This window comes from Lepidochelys olivacea (assembly GCF_965140295.1).
Source record: "Lepidochelys olivacea isolate rLepOli2 genome assembly, chromosome: 4".
Taxonomy (NCBI): Eukaryota; Metazoa; Chordata; order Testudines; family Cheloniidae; genus Lepidochelys; species Lepidochelys olivacea.
In genome coordinates this window covers 64,430,961-64,452,583 of record NC_140414.1, presented here as the reverse complement: position 1 = coordinate 64,452,583, position 21,623 = coordinate 64,430,961, and the positions used below count along the sequence as shown (strand labels likewise).

The following is a 21,623-nucleotide window of genomic DNA, read 5'->3' as shown; positions in this document are numbered from 1 at the left end:
CAAGTTGGCAGAGCCCATAATGAATCCAGGACCATTTTTATTGGACTGTTTACATATTGCCATACTGCCTTTCCTCTTCCAAGATCTTCTAGTGAGCCCTTTCACTCCCCTCAAGCCAACTTCCTAACACATAGGTCCTGATTCTTGGCTCTGCTATGGCTATGTTGCTAATGGCTCCAGGGTACAAAGCACCTGTAAAGCCAGAGAATCAGGCCCTAAGAAGATTATCCTTGTGTAATGAGTGTCCTCAAGTGACAGATCCAGCAAAGCAGCTCAGTGACACTCCCCTCTCAGCATCAGTGCAGGGAAAATTCCTTGGGAAAGAGAATGTGACCAGGATAGTCCTATATCCTAGCAATGCCCTGATTCTGGAATGGCTTCTTGGGGCCACAGGTTGGCAGGTTTTAATACAATTATTTTAAAACAGTTTTACTTTGCCTGCATTGGCCAGACAAAATGTATTTAAACAGTTAGCAGGAGTTACTTTAAAGTGATTCTATTACTTTTAATTGTAATTGAGTTAGTAGGTGACAATGCACCTAGCCCATGAGCTACTATATTAGTCTTTCAAGCAAAATGGTACTATAAAAGTACTCCAGGTAAACTCTGACTCTTTGTTTCTCCCCAGTCGAAGCCTAGGGAGGATCTTTCTAAATTAAAGGGCCTGATTCTCTACTTCTTTCCACTTGGTTAGCTTTTTATTCCCACTTTGCACAAGTGTATATAGCTGCACAAGATGCAAGCAGCACAGCATCAGACCCGAAGAGTTCTTATTGGTAAGCAGAGCTCACAGAGTCTCGTTTGGTTGTTGCAGAAGTTTTTTGTTAGTATCCCCCTACCCCAAAAATAATTGTCCATTTCTAGGAAATATCTGATATCAGCTGTATTACTGTCCGCTTTAGGGCATCACACAGTTCTCACTGCATAGGTGGCACGTGCAGGTGTCCTCCGTTTGGGGAGACTCATCCGTGAGTGCTGGAAGCAACCTAGGAGTATGCTGGGGGGCCTCCAGCATCAGAGCCATGGCCCTGCCTTCAAGGCCCTACCCCTGCTCCGCCTCTTCCTGCCCCCTCCCAAAGCCCCCCACACCTGCTGCTCGCTCCTCTGGGGGTGGGGAGAGGAGGCATGGCTTCATCACTTATTTCTGTCTTAGGCTAGCGATTGGGGGCCAGGGAGAAAAGCAAGCAGCGGGTGCGGGGGAAGAGACTTGGGGAAGGGGGCACAGAGGAGTGAGTGGCAGGGGGAGCCCTTGGGGAAAGAGGCGAGGTAGGGCAGGGCGCAGGCAGGCCACGGTCCAGGTGCTGTTGTCCTGCCCCCCCCAACTTCTATGGAGCTTGGCTTCCAGCACTACAAAAGCAGTGGCAGGTCAGCGCACCTCTGGACAGGTGACCTGCGCCACATCCATGACATTTTCCCCCACATGGCCAGCTTTTTTTGGGAGGTTTACCCTCCCCTGGCCTCTTATATGTGCTGCCCATGGGTCCTTGTTCAGTTTCCTGAGCTGATTCTGCATTCCACAGACATGACAAATGTGTGGAGGAGGGTAAGGGGTAAGAATAAGCTGAAGAAAACTGCATGCTCTTTGCTCACCCAGATAATTTGGTATTTCAAAACAGTAAAAAGCACTTCTCACCATGACTAAGGCCTGATCTACATTACACAGTTGGGTTGATGTAAGGCAGTTTATGTCAACCTAATTATGTCAATGTACACACTCAGCTCCCGCCAATGTAACTGCCCTACCACACCAACATCATAATTCCACCTCCACAAGAGGCGTTGGGCTTATGTTGGTGTAGCATCTGTTTAGGCACTGCATTACTTAACATCACCCAAGCTGGAGCCATGAAATTGATTAAGACAGCTTGGCAGGTGGAACCCAGCTGTCCCCAGCTCCCCACTCCCAGACAGGCTGCGGCCCGCAGAATCCCCTTTGGGAGCTAAGAAGCCTGGGAGGCTGCACCGCCAATCCCAGCTGGGAGCTGAGGCCCGGGGAACAGCTGGGCTCCCGGCAGGAATTGCTCTGAGAAGAGAGTCCTGGCTCTCTGCCCTCCACGATGCCCCTCTTCTGTCAGTGGAAGCAGCTGCAGTGGCTGTAAGTCAACCTAACATAGGTCAACTTACGGCTGTAGTGTAGACATGCCCTAAGTTGCAAATTGAACAATCAGAGACTCCTCTAAGCATTACTACTTATTGTAAACCAGAATTAAAGTAAGGTTTATGATCTCTGTCTATAGGGTGCTCTATTGCAAGTGTTATAAATAAAATCAATTTCATTAGGAAACTAGCTGCAATCAGCTGGCTGGGTGGAAAAAAGTAACCACATGGTAACCTATGGTGACCACACAGGTCCAGAGCATCTCCTCCCCTAAGGAAAAGGAGGGATTCTGGGGGACACTCTTAATGAGTTGCCCTCCATGATGGTGAAGTTTGCCATCCCCACTGTGGAAGGATTTCAGGTGTCTCCTCCAGAAAAACATTCCACTAAGGTCTGTGCAGGCCTTTGGAGATCTGCAGGAAGTATGCTCTCTGCCTCCACACCGGTTCTGGGGCATCTCCCGCTCCAGGTTTCTGGCACTACTCTTCTAGTGAAATTGCTCTACAGATCTTCCCCAGGCACTTTGACCATGATAGTTGGGATCCTTGGAATTCTATGCTAACTGTTTCTAGTAATTTTCCTGGGGCAGGTGAGAGCATTCACACACATACCCCAGACTTACCTACTCCCAACCCAGAGTCACTCAGTCCTTGACCAGAGAACCTTCTGTAGGTTAACACGAAGGTGGCCCATCCCAGCACAGCACAGATGGATAAGCATAGGGAAGGCCCTTTCCACACACAGCTCTCAAGTATACAATCTTGCCCTTGTGTACAGCATTTAATCAGCAGGTATTTTCTTTTCAAATACACTTCCACTGTTGGTCATGCTTATCCTTTTGGACTTCCAGCCTGAATAAAATGGTTGGAATTCTTTTTTAAACATACTTCTTTCAAATTTAACCATCCTCCCCTGCTAATTTGCCAACATCTCTCTACAGTACAATATCTCTGAGTCCTTTTCTCCATAACCTGATCTCTTCTTGGGCCCCAGTATTATTCATTCTCAGAATCTCATTCTTGCATAGAAATCCTCCTCTCCCGTAGTTTGTGTTGACTCCCTAACCATTGAAGTTCATTCCTGCTACAGCAGTTAAATGTTGGTTTTTTTTAAATAAAGTAACATAGTTCAGAAACCTTGTCTAATAAGTTTCAGTCCATGGTGAATTTTTAATTATAGACAATATATGAATGTGTGAAAATAAGGTTCTTAATGGAAGTTGTCAGGGTTCCTTCCCCACTCTGAACTCTAGGGTACAGATGTGGGGACCCGCATGAAAGACCCCCTAAGCTTATTCTTACCAGCTTAGGTTAAAAACTTCCCCAAGGTACAAACTTTGCCTTGTCCTTGAGCCGTATGCTGCCACCACCAAGCGTTTTAAACAAAGAAAAGGGAAAGACACCACTTGGAGACGTATTCCCCCAAAATATCCCCCCAAGCCCTACACACCCCCTTTTCTGGGGAAGGCTTGAGAATAGTATCCTAACCAATTGGTTACAAAATCATCAAAGACCCAAACCCCTGGATCTTGGAACAATGGAAAAATCAGTCAGATTCTTAAAAGGATTTTATTTAAAAAAAAGAAAGGTAAAAATCATCTCTGTAAAATCCGGATGGAAAATACTTTACAGGGTATTCAGATTCAAAACACAGAGGATCCCTCTCTGGGCAAAACCTTAAAGTTACAGAAAACAGGAATAAACCTCCCTTTTAACACAGGGGAAATTCACATAAAACAAAAGATAAACTAATCCGCCTTGCCTGGCTTACCTATACTGGTTGCAATATTGGAGACTTGGATTAGGATGGGTTGGAGAAGATGGATTTCTGTCTGGCCTCTCTCAGTCCCAAGAGAGAACAACCACGTAAACAAAGAGCACAAAACAAAAGCCTTCCTTCCCCCAAGATTTGAAAGTATCTTGTCCCCTTATTGGTCCTTTGGGTCAAGTGCCAGCCAGGTTAGCTGAGCTTCTTAACTCTTTACAGGTAACAGGATGTTGCCTCTGGCCAGGAGGGATTTTATAGCACTGTATACAGAAAGGTGGTTACCCTTCCCTTATATTTATGACAGAAGTGCTAGCAGAATCTGAGCTACAGTGGTGGGAGCGGTGTATAAATATACAAGAACCTTTTCTACGGTCAGCACACTAACCAGTAGAAATCCTGGTTTGTTTAACATATATTTTTCAGCCCCCGGATGCAAACCTAACTGCAATGATGGGCCTTCCTTTTTACCTGTTTGTATCTTGCTTATTCACTGAAAAATAGTAAGATATATCTTCTAATGTGAACAGGTCAGGGTCCCTACCCCTCTCTCAAAACAGCACATGTATTTATGCACAAGCACATACAACTTCCTCTGGTTTCCCTTTGTTCTGATCTTAAGAGCAGTTCAATATAAATCTCATCTGGTTGTTTCTAAAGCCTCCTGTCTGATAATTCAGTCCCAGTACCTCAGACAAAAAGCATAAAAATCCTGTGAATGAGACTCACCTGGTCTGACCGACTGCCAGGGCAAGTCAACAGAAATAACTAGTCCAGGCGCAGAAGACCTCTGTACAGGGTGCCAGAACTCGACATTCTGTGTACTTTAAAGAATGGGTACTGGGCACATTCACTTCTGTTAGTATTATATGTGGCAGGTATTAATATTGATGGGATTTAGGAGTCAGATATATTGGTATTGTGCATCTGTAATCTAGATCAGTATTTCTCAACCTTTTTGAAACCAGAGACCAGCTTGCTGCCTTCCTAAACTGGGCTAGGGATATCTCAGGGACTGGTGCTGGTTCACGGACCAGTCATTGAGAAACACTGATCTAGATGGATAGCAACATCTCAGAGATGACTACAACCATCAAAAAATAAATGTTCAGGAAAGCCCCACAAGTATTTTGAGATCATTATAAGGGATCCTTCTGTCACTGTCATAGACTATTTAAGGTTCTGTCATCATAGTCTTCATTCCAAACCCTGATTTATTTAGTTGACTCTGAGAATTTACTGTAGTCTGAATTTTGATATAGAAAACCTTTTTATCTTTCCTCTGGTGAAATTTTCTCTTACCTCCTTGGCTGCTCTGGGAATCTCTCTCAAGTATATCAGAATCTTCACATCTCCTTGTTTGGGGGTATAGTTTATTTCTTCCTGCATGAGTCACCACTAAAAAAAAATGTCTTTGAATTCTGCAGTGATAGAATACTAAGAGAATGTAAACACCAAGTATTGGTTCAAGTCCACTGCTATATCAGGACTCCTCTTATCCAACATTACCTGTACTGTTCATACTGATTCCAAATGCAGTGTTTCTAAACTAGTCATATGTGAGGAGTTTTAATCCATCAGGAGTAGGGATGGACAATACTAATAAACATGACTCCTAAATCCCATCAATGAAACACATTCTCTCTACTGTGCTAACCTATGTGAATATGTACAATTTCACATCCCGAGAGCTGTATAAGTGTTCCATGTGATTTCATTTTAAGTATTTTGCTTATATGATTCAACTACTTAAACAGGAATTTTCCAATGGAGCAAATGTGTTTGTGATACAGAACACATTTTCACATGTCCTTTTTTATACAGAGTTTCCAAAGATACTTTGGCATGAGTCTGCAGCATTCAGTTGCAGGTCACTTGCCAGGAATATCAGTGTATATCTCATTCAGTCATTTCCCTGCTATTGCAGGGGCTTCAGGCACTAGTGCACCTCGGTCCCTTCTACTCTTTGTCTACGGCACAGAATAGTCTAGTCTCCTGTGGTTTAAATACTTTGGTTTAATTTCGCTTGTTGGGTTTAGCATGTGGGTGATGTTAGTAGCCTGTGATATACTGGAGGTCAGACTAGATGATATAACGGTCCCTTCTGGCCTTAAACTCCACAACTTTATTGAGAGTCAGATGTGAGACATTGATCTTGCAACTGCCTTTAAATGAGTATACTCTCTACATCCAGTTGGAGTCCCACTTACAACAGTAGGGTAGGGTTGCCAACTTTCTATTGGCACAAAACTGAACACCTAGCCCCACCCCTTCCCTGAGGCCCAACCCCCTGCTCACTACATTCCCCTTCCCTCAGTGGCTTGCTCTCCCCCACCCTCACTCACTTTCACTGGGCTGGGGCAAGAGGTTGGGGTGCAGGAGAGAGTGAAGGCTCTAAATTGGGGTGCAGGCTCTGGGGTGGGGCCAGAAATGAGGGATTCGGGGTGTTGGAGGGGGCACCAGGCTGGGGCAGGGAGTTTGAGTGTGGGAGGGATGAGGGCTCTGAGCTGGGGGTGCTGGCTCTGGGGTGGGGCTGGGAATAAGACGTTTGAGGTACAGGAGGGGGCTCCAGGCTGGGGCTGAGGGATTTGGAGTGTGGGAGGGGGCTGCAGGTTGAGGCAGGGGGTTGGGGTACAGGAGGGGGCTCCAGGGGTGGGGGGGTGAGCCTGAGGGTTAAGGCAGGGGGTTGAGGTGCAGGGGGGTGAGGGCTCTGGGTGGGGGGTGCAGGCTCTGGGGTGCAGGAGGGGGTACAGGCTCTGGACTGGGGCTGGGGATGAGGGGTTTGGGGTGCAGGAGGGAGCTCTGCATTTTGGGGGGCTCCGCATTTTGGGGGGTTCAGGGCTGGGACAAGGGATTGGGGCATGGGCTTACGTCAGGTGGCTCCCGGTCAGCAGTGCAGCAGGGCTAAGGCAGGCTGCCTGCTTGTCCTGGGGCACTGTGCTTCACCCCAGAAGTGGCCAGCAGGTCCAACTCCTAGGCGGGGGAGGGGGAGTCATGGAAGGAGGCTTGGCAGTGCGCGCCGCTCTCTCACACAGGCACAGCCCCCCCACAGCTCCCATTGGCTGGGAACTGGCCAACAGGAGTGCAGAGCTGGTGGAGCAGTGTGGCGCCCCCATCACCACACCGAGGAGCCGGACATGGTGGCTGCTTCCAGGGCGCAGTGCGGTGCCCCACAACAAATAGGGATTAGCCTGCCTTGGCTCTGCAGCACTGCCAACTGGACTTTTAACGGTCTGGTCGGTGGTGCTGACTGGAGCCACTAGGGTACCTTTTCGACTGGGTGTTCTGATAAAAAACTGGACACCTGGTCACCCTACAGTAGAGGCACTGACTTCCCCTCGGCCCGGTGGGTGTTGGACCCGCCACCCCCCCCCGGCCCACCCCCATTCCACCCCTTCCCCCAAGTCCCCGCCCCTTCTCCGCCTCCTCCCCTGAGCATGTTGCGTCCCCACTCCTCCCCCTCCCTCTAGGGAAGTCCTAAGCACCACCAAACAGCTGTTAGGCAGCGGGAAGCACTGGGAGGGAGGGGGAGTAGTAGGGACGCGGCGCACTGGGCGGAGGGAGAAGGAGGCTAATTTTTCCTGTGGGTGCTCCAGCCCCGGAGCACCCATGGAGTTGGCGCCTATAGGTATCCACCTAACAGAAGCAGTCGTAGGATCAACAACTTCTCTGTATCTTATTTGTATGAAATAGTCACACCACATACATACATATACATATTTTTGATAGACTGAGAGGAAGGATTCCTAGGTGGTTAGAGCAGTAGTTTAGGACTTTAAAGACCTCAGTTCACCTTCTCTGCACCTTGAAGTCTTTAAACCATGATTTGAGGACTTCAATAGCTCAGACATAGGTGAGACGTTTATTGCAGGAGTCGGGGGGTGAGATTCTGTGGCCTGCATTGTGCAGGAGGTCAGACTAGATGATCATAATGGTCCCTTCTGACCTTAATATCTATGAGTCTATGAGTCCAAGTCACTACTTTGCTCCCAACTTCCTGTGTGACCACAGGCAAGCCAGTTAACCTCTCTGTGCTTCAGTCCCCATAGCATCTCCCCTACCTCACAGGGATGAGATGAGGATAAATACGTTAAAGATTGTGAGGTGCTCAGGCATTCTGATAATAGGGGCTAAGACAGATGGATTTATGTCAACTTTGTTAAAGAAAACAGTATTCCCAATTATGCTGGAAAAAACTTTTTGTTTATAATCAATTCTAAAATAAAGTTGAGCTACGCATTATGAATTTGGAACTCCACACAATGTTCTGGCATTGTCCTAAATACAGTCATTCCTTTTCTGCTTTGTTGCTGGAGTAGAAGTGTTTTGGTATGAGCTGGCACAGTGTTTATCGCTTTAATTGCAATGCATTGTCTCCTTGCATGTTCTTACTCTGATTTTTAATTGTACTTGGAAGAAAAGTGTGCTTTAAATAGCGCTCCACAGGGAATGGGTACATGGTGTCTCTTAATTGTTACTTTCAACTTGTTCATTGATATGCAAATTAAATGGGGGGTGGGCATGATTGGTTCCAGTGGTGGAGAATCTTGTACCAATTATAAATTCTACTTCAGTACCTGCTAATATGCAGATTTCTCTTTTTTTTTGTTCCTAGAGGTATTTTTGTTTTGTTTTGTTTTTTATGTACTGTATTTTCCACTAGAAATTTTACCTCCAACCCGCAGTTTAAAAAAATGCTTGCAGGATTTTGCTTTTGTTTTGACCAAATAATTAACATTTATGTATTTTATCTAGTGCTTTTACTGAAGGAAATACAGTGTTTGATTTTCCTCTGTAAGACTACAGTTGTGCTGACCAGAACAGGTTTTGCTGATCACATACCTCTTTAAGAGAGCTCTATTACTTCTGTGAAAGTTATGTTCTACATTTTCCTTAAAGCCTCATACTGCTCCAAAGGATGACTATGAAAACGGTACTGTGGTGCATCCGTTTATTATTTCTCACTGATTTCATATCATATTTGCTGACTTTACAAGCTAAGAACTGGGGAGGGGGGTGTTAGTTTGTTTTTCCTAATGCCCAGGTGGAGCTAATGGTACAATTTTGCCTCATGATGCTTTATTACTGGTAAAGATGCACAAGATAAAAAGAACCCCATCTTGACTGTCTGAGCCCAGGGTGAACTTGTGGGGTTAGCAATTAGTAAAAACATCTTTTTACTACAAACTCAGCAAATTTGATATGGAAATCACTCAGCCACCAGGATATGGAGCCAAGCCGACCCCCCCCCCAAGCTACTTTTACTATCACTTTTGACAATAGAATCACATTTTAAATAGTTCTGCAATAGCATTGATTATTTACTCCATCACTGTATGGGAATGGTTTCCAACATACAGCGTTTGGCACAGAAAAAATCTGACACTTTTCATACGTATCCTCCTTCACCCCCTTCAAACTGAGAGGAGGAAATGTGGCCTGCCCCCCCCTTTTCGTTTTTAAAGAGACATGTATAGCTGATACCAATTTGCCTAATTGCAGATTGTGCTGTTCTGCTATAATGTAAACACTGGAAAAGAATAGATTAGTCATCACAATTAACATCAACACATTTCAATGCCAGTAATTGCTTTTTTCATTTAGAAATAAATATTTCAAAATAAAGGATAATATATTTTTTCTCAGTGGTCACTAATGGCACACAATATCTCTTGCCAATCGAACTAGTTAAATGGATTTGCTAAGTGAAGACATAAAGAGTTATTTCCTCAATGAGAGTTCATTGTCCAATAGCAGAATGAGGGGTATGACATTGCACATTGTATCCACTCCTGGAATCATTAACAACTTTGGGTTTTAGGCCTCTAATAGCACAGGTATATATATGGAGCAATGGAACGTACAGTTATTTTCTAAGGGCCAAATCCCAAAGTCCTTACTCTGTTTTTACTCATTCCTTACTTAGGGTATGTCTACACTACGAAATTAGGTCGATTTTATCTAAGTCGATTTTTAGAAATCGATTTTATACAGTCGATTGCATATGTCCACACTAAGCGCATTAAGTTGGCAGAATGCATCCTCACTACCTTGGCTAGCATCGACTTACAGAGTGGTGCACTGTGGGTAGCTATCCCACAGTTCCCGCAGCCTCCACCATTGGAATTCTGGGTTAAGCTCCCAATGCCTGATGGGGCAAAAACATTGTCACGGGTGGTTTTGGGTACATGTCGGCAGTCACCCCTCCCTCCCTCCGTGAAAGCAACGGCAGACAATCGTTTCGCACCTTTTTTCCATGCAGATGCCATACCACAGCATGCATGGAGTCCGCTCAGCTCAGCTTACCGTCACCTCTGCCATTGTGTCCTGGGTGCTGCTGTCAGCAGACGGTGCAGTACAACTGCTAACCGTCATCATCCACCGCTTCCGCTGCAACTCTGCTCTCCTGGTGCCATGAATCCACCTCACAGGTCCTCTCGTCGTTCTGTATAAATATCTATTCTCGTGGCATCCGTTGTCATCCACCGCTTCTGCTGCAACACTGCTCTCCGGCTTTCCTGCAGACGCCATACCACGGCAAGCATGGTGCCCGCTCAGCTCACCGCTGCTGTTGTGAGCATTGTAAACATCTCGTGCATTATCCTGGCGTATATGCAGAACCGAGCTAAGAGATGCCAGCACAAGGACGATTTTGATGAGGACATGGATACAGATGTTCCTGAAAGTATGGGCTGTGGCAATTGGGACATCATGATGGCAGTGGGGCTGGTTTATACAGTGGAATGCCAATTCTAGGCCCGGCAAACAAGCACAGACTGGTGGGACCACATAGTGTTGCGAGTATGGGATGATTCACAGTGGCTGTGAAACTTTTGCATGCAGAAGACCACTTTTCTGGAACTCTGTGAGTTACTTTCCCCCGCCGTGAAGCACAGGAATACCAAGATGAGAGCTGCCCTGACAGTTGAGAAGTGAGTGGCAATAGCCCTGTGGAAGCTTGCTCCGCCTGACTGCTACCAGTCAGTCGAGAATCAATTTGTAGTGGGGAAATTTACTGTGGGGACTGCTGTGATCCAAGTAGCCAATGCAATCACTGACCTTCTGTTATCAAAGGTAGTGACTCTGAGAAATGTGCAGGTCATAGTGAATCGCTTTGCTGCAATGGGGTTCCCTAATTGTCGTGGGGTGACAGACGGAACACATATCCCTATCTTGGCACCTGACCACCTTGCCAACCAGTACGTAAACCGCAAGGGGTACTTCTCAATGGTGCTGCAAGCACTGGTGGATCACAAGGGACGTTTCACCGACATCAACATGGGATGGCCGGGAAAGGTGCATAATGCTCGCATCTTTAGGAACTCCGGGCTGTTCGAGCAGCTGCAAGAAGGGACTTACTTCCCAGACCATAAAATTACTGTTGGGGATGTTGAAATGCCAATAGTTATCCTTGGGGACCCAGCTTACCCCTTGCTCCCATGGCTCATGAAGCCGTACACAGGCAGCCTGGACAGTAGTAAGGAGCAGTTCAACTATAGGCTGAGCAAGTGCCGAATGGTAGAATGTGCCTTTGGATGTTTAAAAGCTCGCTGGCACTGTTTGCTGACTAGGTCAGACCTCAGCACAATCAACATTCCCATTGTTATTGCTGCTTGCTGTGTGCTCCATAATATCTGAGAGAGTAAGGGGGAGATGTTTATGGCGGGGTGTGAGGTTGAGGCAAATCGTTTGGCGTCCGATTTTGAGCAGCCAGACACCAGGGTGATTAGAAGAGCACAGCAAGATGCGCTGCGCCTCAGAGAGGCTTTGAAAACCAGTTTCATGACTGGCCAGGCTTCGGTGTGACAGTTGTGTATATTTCTCCTTGATGCAAACCCTCCCCCTTTGTTGATTTTAATTCCTTGTAAGCCAACCACCATCCCCCCTTTGAAATAAAGTAACTATTGTTTTGAAACCATGCATTCTTTCTTTATTAATTAAAAAATAAAGGGAGATAACTGACAAGGTAGCCCGGGTGGGGGAGGAGGGAAGGACAAGGCCCAATTGCTTATTGTAGCCACACTACAAATCAAAACTGTTTGAATGACAGCCTTCTGTTGCTTGGGCCATCCTCTGGAGTGGAGTGGAGTGTCTGGGTGCCCGGAGCCTCCCCCCCACTGCGTTCTTGGGCATTTGGGTGAGGAGGATATGGAACTTGGGGAGGAGGTCAGGTGGTTGTACAATGGATGCAGCGGGGGTCTGTGCTCTTGTTGGCTATCCTGGAGCTGCACCAGACACTTCATCATGTCTGTTTGCTCCCCCATTAGCCTTAGCATTGCCTCCTGCCTCCACCCTTCGCTCTCCTGCCTCTGCTCTTTGTGCTCACTTAATGCTTTCCTAGCCTGTAACGCTGAATGCCTCCATGCATTCAGCTGTGCCCTATCAGTGCTGGAGGACTGCATGAGCTCGGAAAACATGTCATCGTGAGTGCGTTTTTTTTGCCCTCTAATCTGCGATAAACTCAGGGACAGAGATGATAGGGGGAGCCTAGAAACATTTGCACCTGGGCGGAGATAAAAAGGAAGAGTAAAATTTAAGATGATACATTTCTGAGAGCAAAAGGTAGACTCTTTCACAGTGAATCAAGCAATTCACAGCAGACAGCATATGTTTTTGTTTTAGGTACAAGGTCGCATTTTGCCTTTGATATTGAGCACCTGCCGGTATGGTGACACATCACACACGGCTGGGCAACAGAATTCAGTTTCAATGCAGCCATGGTAAGGCAAAGGGTGTGCGGGGTTGGCTTCTACACATAACATGTGGGAATGGTTTCAAACTGCAGCGCCATCCTTCCCATAGCAAGCAATGGGTTGGGTTTCACATTTAAAAGGAGGGACTGTGGTTTTCGGGTGGATGTGCAGCACACACCTCCCCTCACCCCACTGCATGGCTATTCTCTGGGATAATCCCTTTTAGCCAAGCGCAAACAGCCCAGCATGAATGGGGTCCTTTTACTGTTCCCTTACAAAAATTCCCCTATTTCAACCAGGTGACCATGAATGATCACTCTCCTGAGGCTAACACAGAAAGATATAGACCGAATGTTGCTTGAATGTGACCCAAACCCAGGACCATTCGCTACCATGCTTTGTGCTGCAATGATTCCAAAATACTTTCAGAGTACCTCCAGGAGAGCTTCATGGAGATGTCCCTGGAGGATTCCCGCTCCATCTCCAGACACGTGAACAGACTTTTCCAGTAGCTGTACTGGCCGCGAATGCACCCCAATTCTTCAGGGCAAATCAAACTTTAAACACTATTGCTTTCAAACCCTGTACTGTAGTTACAAATGTGCGCTCACCAGAGGTGCCTTCTCCAGCTTCAGGGTCGGGGATCCCACCTTGGGTGGGTATTGGCTCCAGGGTGATGAAAAGGTTCTGGCTGTGGCGGAGAACAGATTCACCCCTTGCCTGCTGCGCATTCTCCTCCTCCTTGTCCACCTCCTCTTCCTCATCCACAAAATCCTCCTCCATGTTGCGTGAGACTCCTCCCTTGCAGGTGTCCATGAACAGTGGTGGACTAGCGATAGGGTCCCCTCCTATAATGGTATGTAGCTGATTATAGAAGCGGCATTTATGGGGCTCTGACCCGGAGCGACCGTTTGCCTCCTTTGTCTTTTGGTAGACTTGCCTCAGCTCCTTAACTTTCACACGGCACTGCTGTGTGTCCCTGTTGTAGCCTCTCTCCAACATGCCCTGTGAGATTTTGGCAAATATATTTGCATTTCTTCTTTTTGATTGGAGTTCTGTCTGCACAGATGCTTCTCCCCATACAGCAATCAGATCCAGTGCCTCCCTTTCGGTCCATGCTGGAGCTCATTTGCGATTCTGGGGGGACTGCATGGTCACCTGTGCTGCTGAGTTCACCACGCTGACCAAACAGGAAATGAAATTCAAAAGTTCCCAGGGCTTTTCCTGTGTACCTGGCTAGTGCATCGGAGTTCAAAGTGCTGTCCAGAGCGGTCACAATGGAGCACTCTGGGATAGCTCCCAGAGGCCAATACCATTGATTTGCATCCGCACTACCCCAAATTCGACCCAGCAAGGTCGATTTTAGCTCTACTCCCCTTGCCGGAGAGGAGTAGAGAAGTTGATTTTAATAGCCTTTTAAGTCGACGGAACGGGGTTGGTTGTGTGGACGCATTCATTTTAAAATTGACCTAACGCGGCTAAATTTGACCTAACCCCGTCGTGTAGACCAGGCCTTCGGCAAGAGTTCCATCCTCAGTATTTAAAAATTGATCAGCAAGTGTAGGTGCAGCTAAATTATAAAATCTGTTACAATTTTGTATCTGTTTGACTACATCTTTTGTTAAAAGGATAAAGACAGTTTCCACCATGCTGAAAATGTAATCTGAACAAAATGCTTCTGACATTTTCATGTAGGTTCTATTAAATGATTTGAACAGGTGCGCACCCACCGAGTCAAAGCATTTTCAGGATCTAGCCCTTCATTAGTGCATCTTTTTTATCTAAATGGGACCATTGGAATTGCAAGATTCCTGTGCATAATAATGTAACAAAGTACTATAAATGTTGTGCCAAAGTACAGTACTGCCATATCATACTAATATTCTTATATCATGATTCTTCTAGTATGCCGTGCATAATGACAGGTTTCAGAGTAACAGCGTGTTAGTCTGTATTCGCAAAAAGAAAAGGAGTACTTGTGGCACCTTAGAGACTAACCAATTTATTTGAGCATAAGCTTTCGTGAGCTACAGCTCACTTCATCGGATCCGATGAAGTGAGTTGTAGCTCACGAAAGCTTATGCTCAAATAAAATTGGTTAGTCTCTAAGGTGCCACAAGTACTCCTTTTCTTTCTGGTATGCCATGATTCTTAGGCTTTTCCTTGATTTGGTAATGAATTTACATCTTATAATAGCAATTGTATGTAAATCTCTTTTGCTAATAACACAATTCAATAAGCTAGAAATTGCCTTCATTTTACCCTTTGGACTATGCTAAACTCCAGGTCTTCTGTTATTGGTGGAACACACATAGTGTTATGGTTATAAGAAGCACACTTCTGACACCATGCTACATTTTATTATTCTTTATTTTAAATTATACAAAATACAAACAATAAATCCTACTACTACAATAGCAGATTCCTGGTTGAAGGCATCAGACCACTGTAAATTGATGCAACTTCAGTGGAATTATATTCACCTACATCAGGGCTAATTTTTGACCATATTGTCTTTGGTAAAAACTAGATTGTAAGGAGGGAACAGTGGAAAGATCAGAGCTAGGTATCTGCTGGGGGTTTGCTGGGGGTTGTCAGGGGAGATGATAATGAGTTCAACACTTCACTTCAAAATTTAAACTCAGCTATGTTCCTGTCAACATCAGTTCTTGCAGCCCCTTGGGTTCTCTTTGGACATCCCCCAGCAATAGCCAGGTCTGAGGTAGCATGCCGCAAGATGGTGTTATAACATGTAGAACCACTTCTGTCACACTGGAAAAAAATTATACATTCTTGGAACAAAATGAAAAAACAACAAACCAACTAAAACAGGAATTGGAGTATTTTTAAGACAGCCATCAATATAACAATCTATATTAGTCATGATTCCTTGAAAAGAAAATATCAGATTTCATTTTTGCCAGGAGGAAATGAAAATGTCACATATGGTAATATAACAGAGGCATGGAGTTTACAGTAGTGACGTCTGTTTATAATCACTTCACCTTTACACGTGTAAATGCACAGAAAGCAGAACACAAGGAAGGAGGTTTTACAACAGATTTAAACAAAAGAACATCTAGGCCTCCCCATAAACTTGCCTAACCAACTTTGAAAGGAGAATGGAGTTGAGTAGGCAGGTTAATGGGGTGATGTCTTTACATATGACAGATGGCCATGTTAGAACAGAAAGTTGCTCACCTCATTTTTTAAGGTTTTATTTATAGACGCATTGCTCATAGTAATTTGATTAGCAGTATTTTATTAAAACATAGAAGCAATATCCACTGAAACGGAAGTTTTAATTGGCTGGATTTTTACATTATGATGAAGTGGAAATAATAATAATTAAAATACAAACTGAAATTTTTAGAACTGGGGCTCCCTTGTAAACATCCTGACCTGCTCATTTTGGGTTGCAAACAGCACAAAGTGCTTACTGATTTGCAAGCTCATAAAAACAAAGAAATTGAAATATACAGAAGGCAGCAAGCTTTGTTTTATGATTTAGAGAGCTCTTTACTGTTTAAATTTGACAGAGTAATTGTCCAGAAAATCTGAAAGAATTTAAAAGTCAAGAAAGGCAAGAGTTTTAATTATCACTAACAAAATCTATTTTTATATTACAATGGTAGCGGTGTTTGGAAAAATAACCTCCTTGGTGATACTTCTCCCCTCCCCCGGATTTACAGAAGTGTAAAATTTGGTATCAATATCATTTATCTGTATCTCACTTACATGAAATCTTGTTATCCAGATGGAATCATGTACTCGAATGGGGATTAAGGTAAATGAGGATTTGATGAGCAAGGACCACTAGCTAGTGACCTTAAGGCTATCTGGCCCAGAAGACACAAGAAAGTGAAGCTGTAGCTGAAATCATGCTGTGTCCTTTTGAGCCAGACCAGCACCCCAGCTATCTGAACCCCTTTATTATATAAAGATTTCCAGTGCCCACCGGGACCTTTAGATAACCAAAACTGTACAATAGTTGCACTCACTCTCCTCCCCCTTATGAAAAACTGCTACTCCAGGATACCTTATAGGATTAGATTTAAAGAAAACAATTTGTGCTGTACTAATCCCTGATTTATCTTGTTCTTTTGGAGTGCCCTGATTTCTTATTGTGGTTTCCCTTGTCATCTGTCTATCCAATCCTCTGAAGTGCAGTACATCTCTATCTGATACAGACCACTGGCTAAAAGGAAATCACAGAATACCTCACTGGCCCATCCAGGGCTGGCTCCAGCTTTTTTCCGCCCCAAGCGGCAAAGAGAAAAAGAAGAAGCAGGACCTGTCGCCGAATTGCTGCTGAAGACGCAGATGTGCTGCCCCAATCATGGACAAAGTGCCGTCTCTTTCTCTTGGCTGCCCCAGGCACCTGCTTCCTTCGCTCGTGCCTGGAGCCAGCCCTGGGCCCATCAGAGAGCTGGGAACCCCTGAAAATACAAGTTAGGACCAGAGTCCAGAAGAAACATTTTTTCTCAAAATCTTTTGTAGGAATGTAGCATTTATGAAGGCTACTAGATTGACAGGCCTGGAGAAACCCTGCAAGGTCTTCTTGTAATTACCAGTGTTGAAGTACCAATAAACTGAAAGTATCCAGACCTACCTAACCTACAGTACCTGACAGAGATCCTGGGGTTTGTGAAAGAATGTGCAAGATTCTGTGGGAGCAGGAGGATATTTGGAATATCAGGTGAATAATCTATCTTCCCAAAAATATAGAAAATGGCAGAGACTTACCCTTTTGCTCCCTCACAGGCATGCTATTAGGCATGGACGTCTTTTTTTGGGGGGTGGGGTGGAGGGGGTGGGGAGGGGGCATTTCCCCCACAAACTGAAAGCCTCAGGCAGGCACAGAATTTGCCCCCCTACGCATTGGCCTGATTGGAGCTGCCATCCGAAATAAAGAAGTCAAACTATGCCTATGCTATTTGGGGGCATTTTTGCTGTCCAAAATCAATGTTCTGAGGCTGAGAATATGTTCTAGCTCATTAAAGAAGCTGTAGGAATGCCTTACTGACCAAGAACTCTACTTATTGTGCTAAGAGTTAATAAATCTCATTTTCAGACTCTTGATCTTCTCCCTGTTTGATTAGGGGCTGTGATTAATACAGAGTTCAGCCCACTACTGGGATTCTTTGCTATATACCATGCCATCCTGGTTGGTGGAGTTCAGTTAATTCTGGATCTCTTAATTGTTCCAGGTCCCCAAGAGAACTTTGGATTCAATACTGGCAAGTAACATGCCCCAAAACACAGCAGTCTCATAAAAGTGATTCTGATGACAAGCTACTGTGGCCGAAGGTGAGTGCAGGGCATTCTGCATGGTATGGGATGTTATGGAGAGTTGCCCTGAGCACAGCTTACATTTTTGTCCAAGTAGTTGCTGAGGGGCATAGAGGAGCATTGTGGGACTGTTCTGGGAGGATCAAATTAGCAGGTGCAGGTCCATGTCCATTGCCTGTACTTTTTGTTTACATTAGCAGTGAAAGAGTTGAGGCCTGGCATTTATGCAATTGTAACAGTTCTTGTAATGCTTGCGAAATGTTTAGAGCACTTTCATACATAGACACAGCAGGTTGGATTCTGAACTATGCACAAGAAGAGCTTGAACCTGGGTGCTGGAACTAGGCGTGCTTCTACAAACCCTGGCTTGAAGTGGATTCCGTTATATACAGGGTTTACAGTTTGGCTCTCAGCACCCCCACTTATAAAAATTGTTCCAGCACTCCTGAGCTTGGGTGCTGGAGGTCATCAGGGAGTCTGCTGCAGTTTCCTGATTCTATGTAACTAGCCACCAGTTAGAGCTGCCTGAGGAGCATTTCTGACATACACCGTCAGCATATAGCCACCCTGTGACCTTACACCAATGGATGATCAAGCATAAAAGAGCTCTGATCTGCCACGCCCCCACCAGCTCCTTACCTGTACATCAGAGTGAAGGGTTGTCTGGGGCAGGAGGCAGCTTTGCCACCTCTATGCTAGCAGAGAGTCCCCCTGCAGAAGGTGCCCTCTCCACTGGCCAGCCCTGGCTAGAATAGGGCCATTCTGAGACAGGGCAAAGTGACCATAGTAGATTGAAGAGTCTGGTCCAATGTGTTTTGCAAGCCTTCCAGGTGTTCACATAGTACTGTAAACACCAGAATTCTCTAGTGTAAACTGGCCTAGGCTCTCAGAAGTCTAATTTTCCTTCCAACTACATTTTCCAAAGATTTTGGTCAATAGCTCTTGCTGCTATTCGCAAATGGAACGGGTTCAGCTGAGCCCATAAGTCTGTAGGTTGGTGCATGGCAGCCTTACAAATGTCACAGTTATGTATTGTTGTTCTAATTTCTGGTAATAGCATTACAATTAATTGCTTTGGGTGACAATATGCCAACATGGCATTTGAGTCATCGTATGGCATTCAGTCAAATTACCCCAGAGAAATGGGAGAATGGAACATCTCTCTACTCTCATATGTATGACACAAAAAATGGTACATACAATATTAACTTTGGTAATTATTGAGATTGCTTGGCAGTACCAACAAGGAGTACAAAGGCAATGGCACAACAGAATTTGACACTCCCTCACCTCATGACATTAGGCTCAGCCTTGACCTGCTCCTGGCTCTGTTCTAACATCTCTCCAGAGACCTCTTATTTTTTGTTTCCCATGGGCTCCCTAAATCTCACACCTCCTCCATAGCTGGCTAGGCTCCCAGACCATGCAGTTTTCTTTTTTTCAGTTAATCCCAATGCAGTTTACCAGATCACCAGTGGATTTATGATTTCACAACAGGGGTGGAGGTAGGTGGGACCAGTATGTAAATAATTATGCAAATGAGTTGCATCTTCACGAAAGAGTGAATTGCATGATATCTGATGTTTTACACAAGCAACCATCTTCAGAATCCTGGCTGCCTTGCAAAGTGGCCAATTGTAATTTTCCTATCTATTTATTAATGGCTTGAGTAAATGCTCAAAACAAAACACCAAACCTTCTCCATTCAGTTGATCCTTAGTCACTTTAGTTTGACTATGGTTTTTCCCCCCCAGGTATAATCATGGAAGTGTGGAAAAAGAAGGTTCCTCAGCAGATGTAATCAGAGGCAGAGTAGGAAATACATGTGATGATTATAGAACTCAAACAAGAGACACTATAATCTGGGCAGAGCCAAGCAACACCTGCTCTTCTCTTGCCTTCTGCATCCTTAGTTCTCATTTCCACTTGATCCTTTCTCATTTCCTCCAGGTCTTCTCTCTCTCTCCCCCTCCCCACCCCTTATGTTTCCTTCTTTCTCCTGTCCACTGGTCCTTGTCTCTTTCTACCTCCATTAATCTGTATTCCCCTTGGTCCTCACCACTTAGGGAAAGAAAGAGACCTATCTGCCTTCACCTCACCCCAGAGATGCAGTCTCCTCCTTTCTGGAGCCCCCTGATCTCCTCCCCCACAGTACTATTTTCCTCCCCACTGAAGTCTGGTCTCCTTCAATCCTAATCGCTCCCATCTGAATTCTACCCAAGCTTCTCTCTACTGGTAGCTGCACTGAGAAGGAGCCAGGTTGCAGAGTAGGAAATAAAAGAAATAAAAATACTTTATCCCAACAACAACAATCTCCAAACCTTACCTTTTTCTTATATCTTCTTAGTCGCTTGTGTGTCTTGTCTGGGTAGGGATTTGCTTGAAGTTATTCAGCTGCTGCTACTCAGTCAAAGGAAGGTTAAGGGGAAAACAAATGGGCTATGTATGCTTTTCAGAGGTACCAATAGTCTCCAGCTGTATCTACACTAGCGAATTGAACCACTGGTAAGTGAATTGATGTAGGAGCACCACAATAAGAGCTAATTAGTGCAGTGTTTCCACACTAGCCATGCTGTTTCCATTGCAGTTTTATCCCACATCCATTTTTGGATGCACCACACTATTATAGTTCCACTGCCCTTTAGACACCTATCCCACAGACCCCAGCACACCTCCCTGAAACAGCAACTTGGAGGAGATTTCAAAAGGCTTTCTGTGACCTGTAGTAGAAGAGCCTGAAGTTAAACTTCCATAGTTCCTCACAAAATCCCCTAAAAACGTAGGAGCTAGTGTCATTTCTAATTCTCGTATTCAGAATGGACTCCAGGATGCATGTTTAATACTTGCTGCTTGTTCAGCAAGAGAAGTTTCTACTGGAGCTTTTGACAAGTATTTCAAAATACTTTTCAGCTGCAATATAAACCAGATTAACAATATGTATATGTTAAAGCTCATTGAAGTTAATAAGAGTGTTTCACCAATTTAGCAAAGCATTTTAGCTCATGCTTAAAACCATCCCTATTCAGCAACACAATTAATTAAGCATGTACTTAAGTGTTTTGCTGAATATACTTATTCAGCATTATGCATATGCTTAATTAATTGTGTTGCTGAATAGGGATGAACTGCTTAATCGGGGCCTTAGTGAGGGGATATGATCTGTCTTGTCTTCTGTACTCCGATGTTTTATGCCACCATTTTGTCCAAATCAACCACATTGAGGGGCCACCAGCATGCTAGAAAAAACAGTTTGAGAGGCCACATGCTGTCTACAGGTTGTGCACTATAGGAAAGCAGATTCTTATGAAAATTGCTGGAAGAACCAATGAATATGTCAGTACAAGTGAGGGGATGGGTATGGGTTAATGAGACACTGGTGTATGACTCAAATGAAGGGAAAATAAGAAGGGATCATTGATAATACTGATTAAGACAAAATTGGTTATGCAGTATCTTTACTTAGAATATATTTTGGTAAAATGCAGCTGAAATTTCCTTTCTTTCTGATGCAGACGAGGTATCTCCTGACATGCCTTGGAGTTTGCAAGCAATTATGGGTGACATCTAAAGCTTAAGCTAAAGAAAAGTTGAGCTAAATCGGCTTGTTTTGTTCAATATCAACGTAATTTCTTGACAGACTGAAGATTCAAATTCTAGTATCACCAATGACAGGCTCTCACTGTAAATTCATTTATTAATTCACAGATGTTTAAAAATATATCTGTAAGCCAGTAATCATGAACACCAAATATGCGATGCGGGAACATGAAAGAAAA

At 44.7% G+C, this 21,623-nt stretch overlaps 1 long non-coding RNA gene across 1 annotated transcript in view; it reads left to right on the top strand.

Moving 5' to 3' along the window:
- Positions 1-21,623, top strand: part of LOC311519616 — a 25,520-nt gene extending 3,897 nt beyond the window's left edge. Inside the window, exons 2-3 of the long non-coding RNA XR_014711326.1 lie at positions 17,766-17,865; positions 21,360-21,623. This is a non-coding gene — a long non-coding RNA (uncharacterized lncRNA). The remainder of the gene's footprint in view (positions 1-17,765; positions 17,866-21,359) is intronic.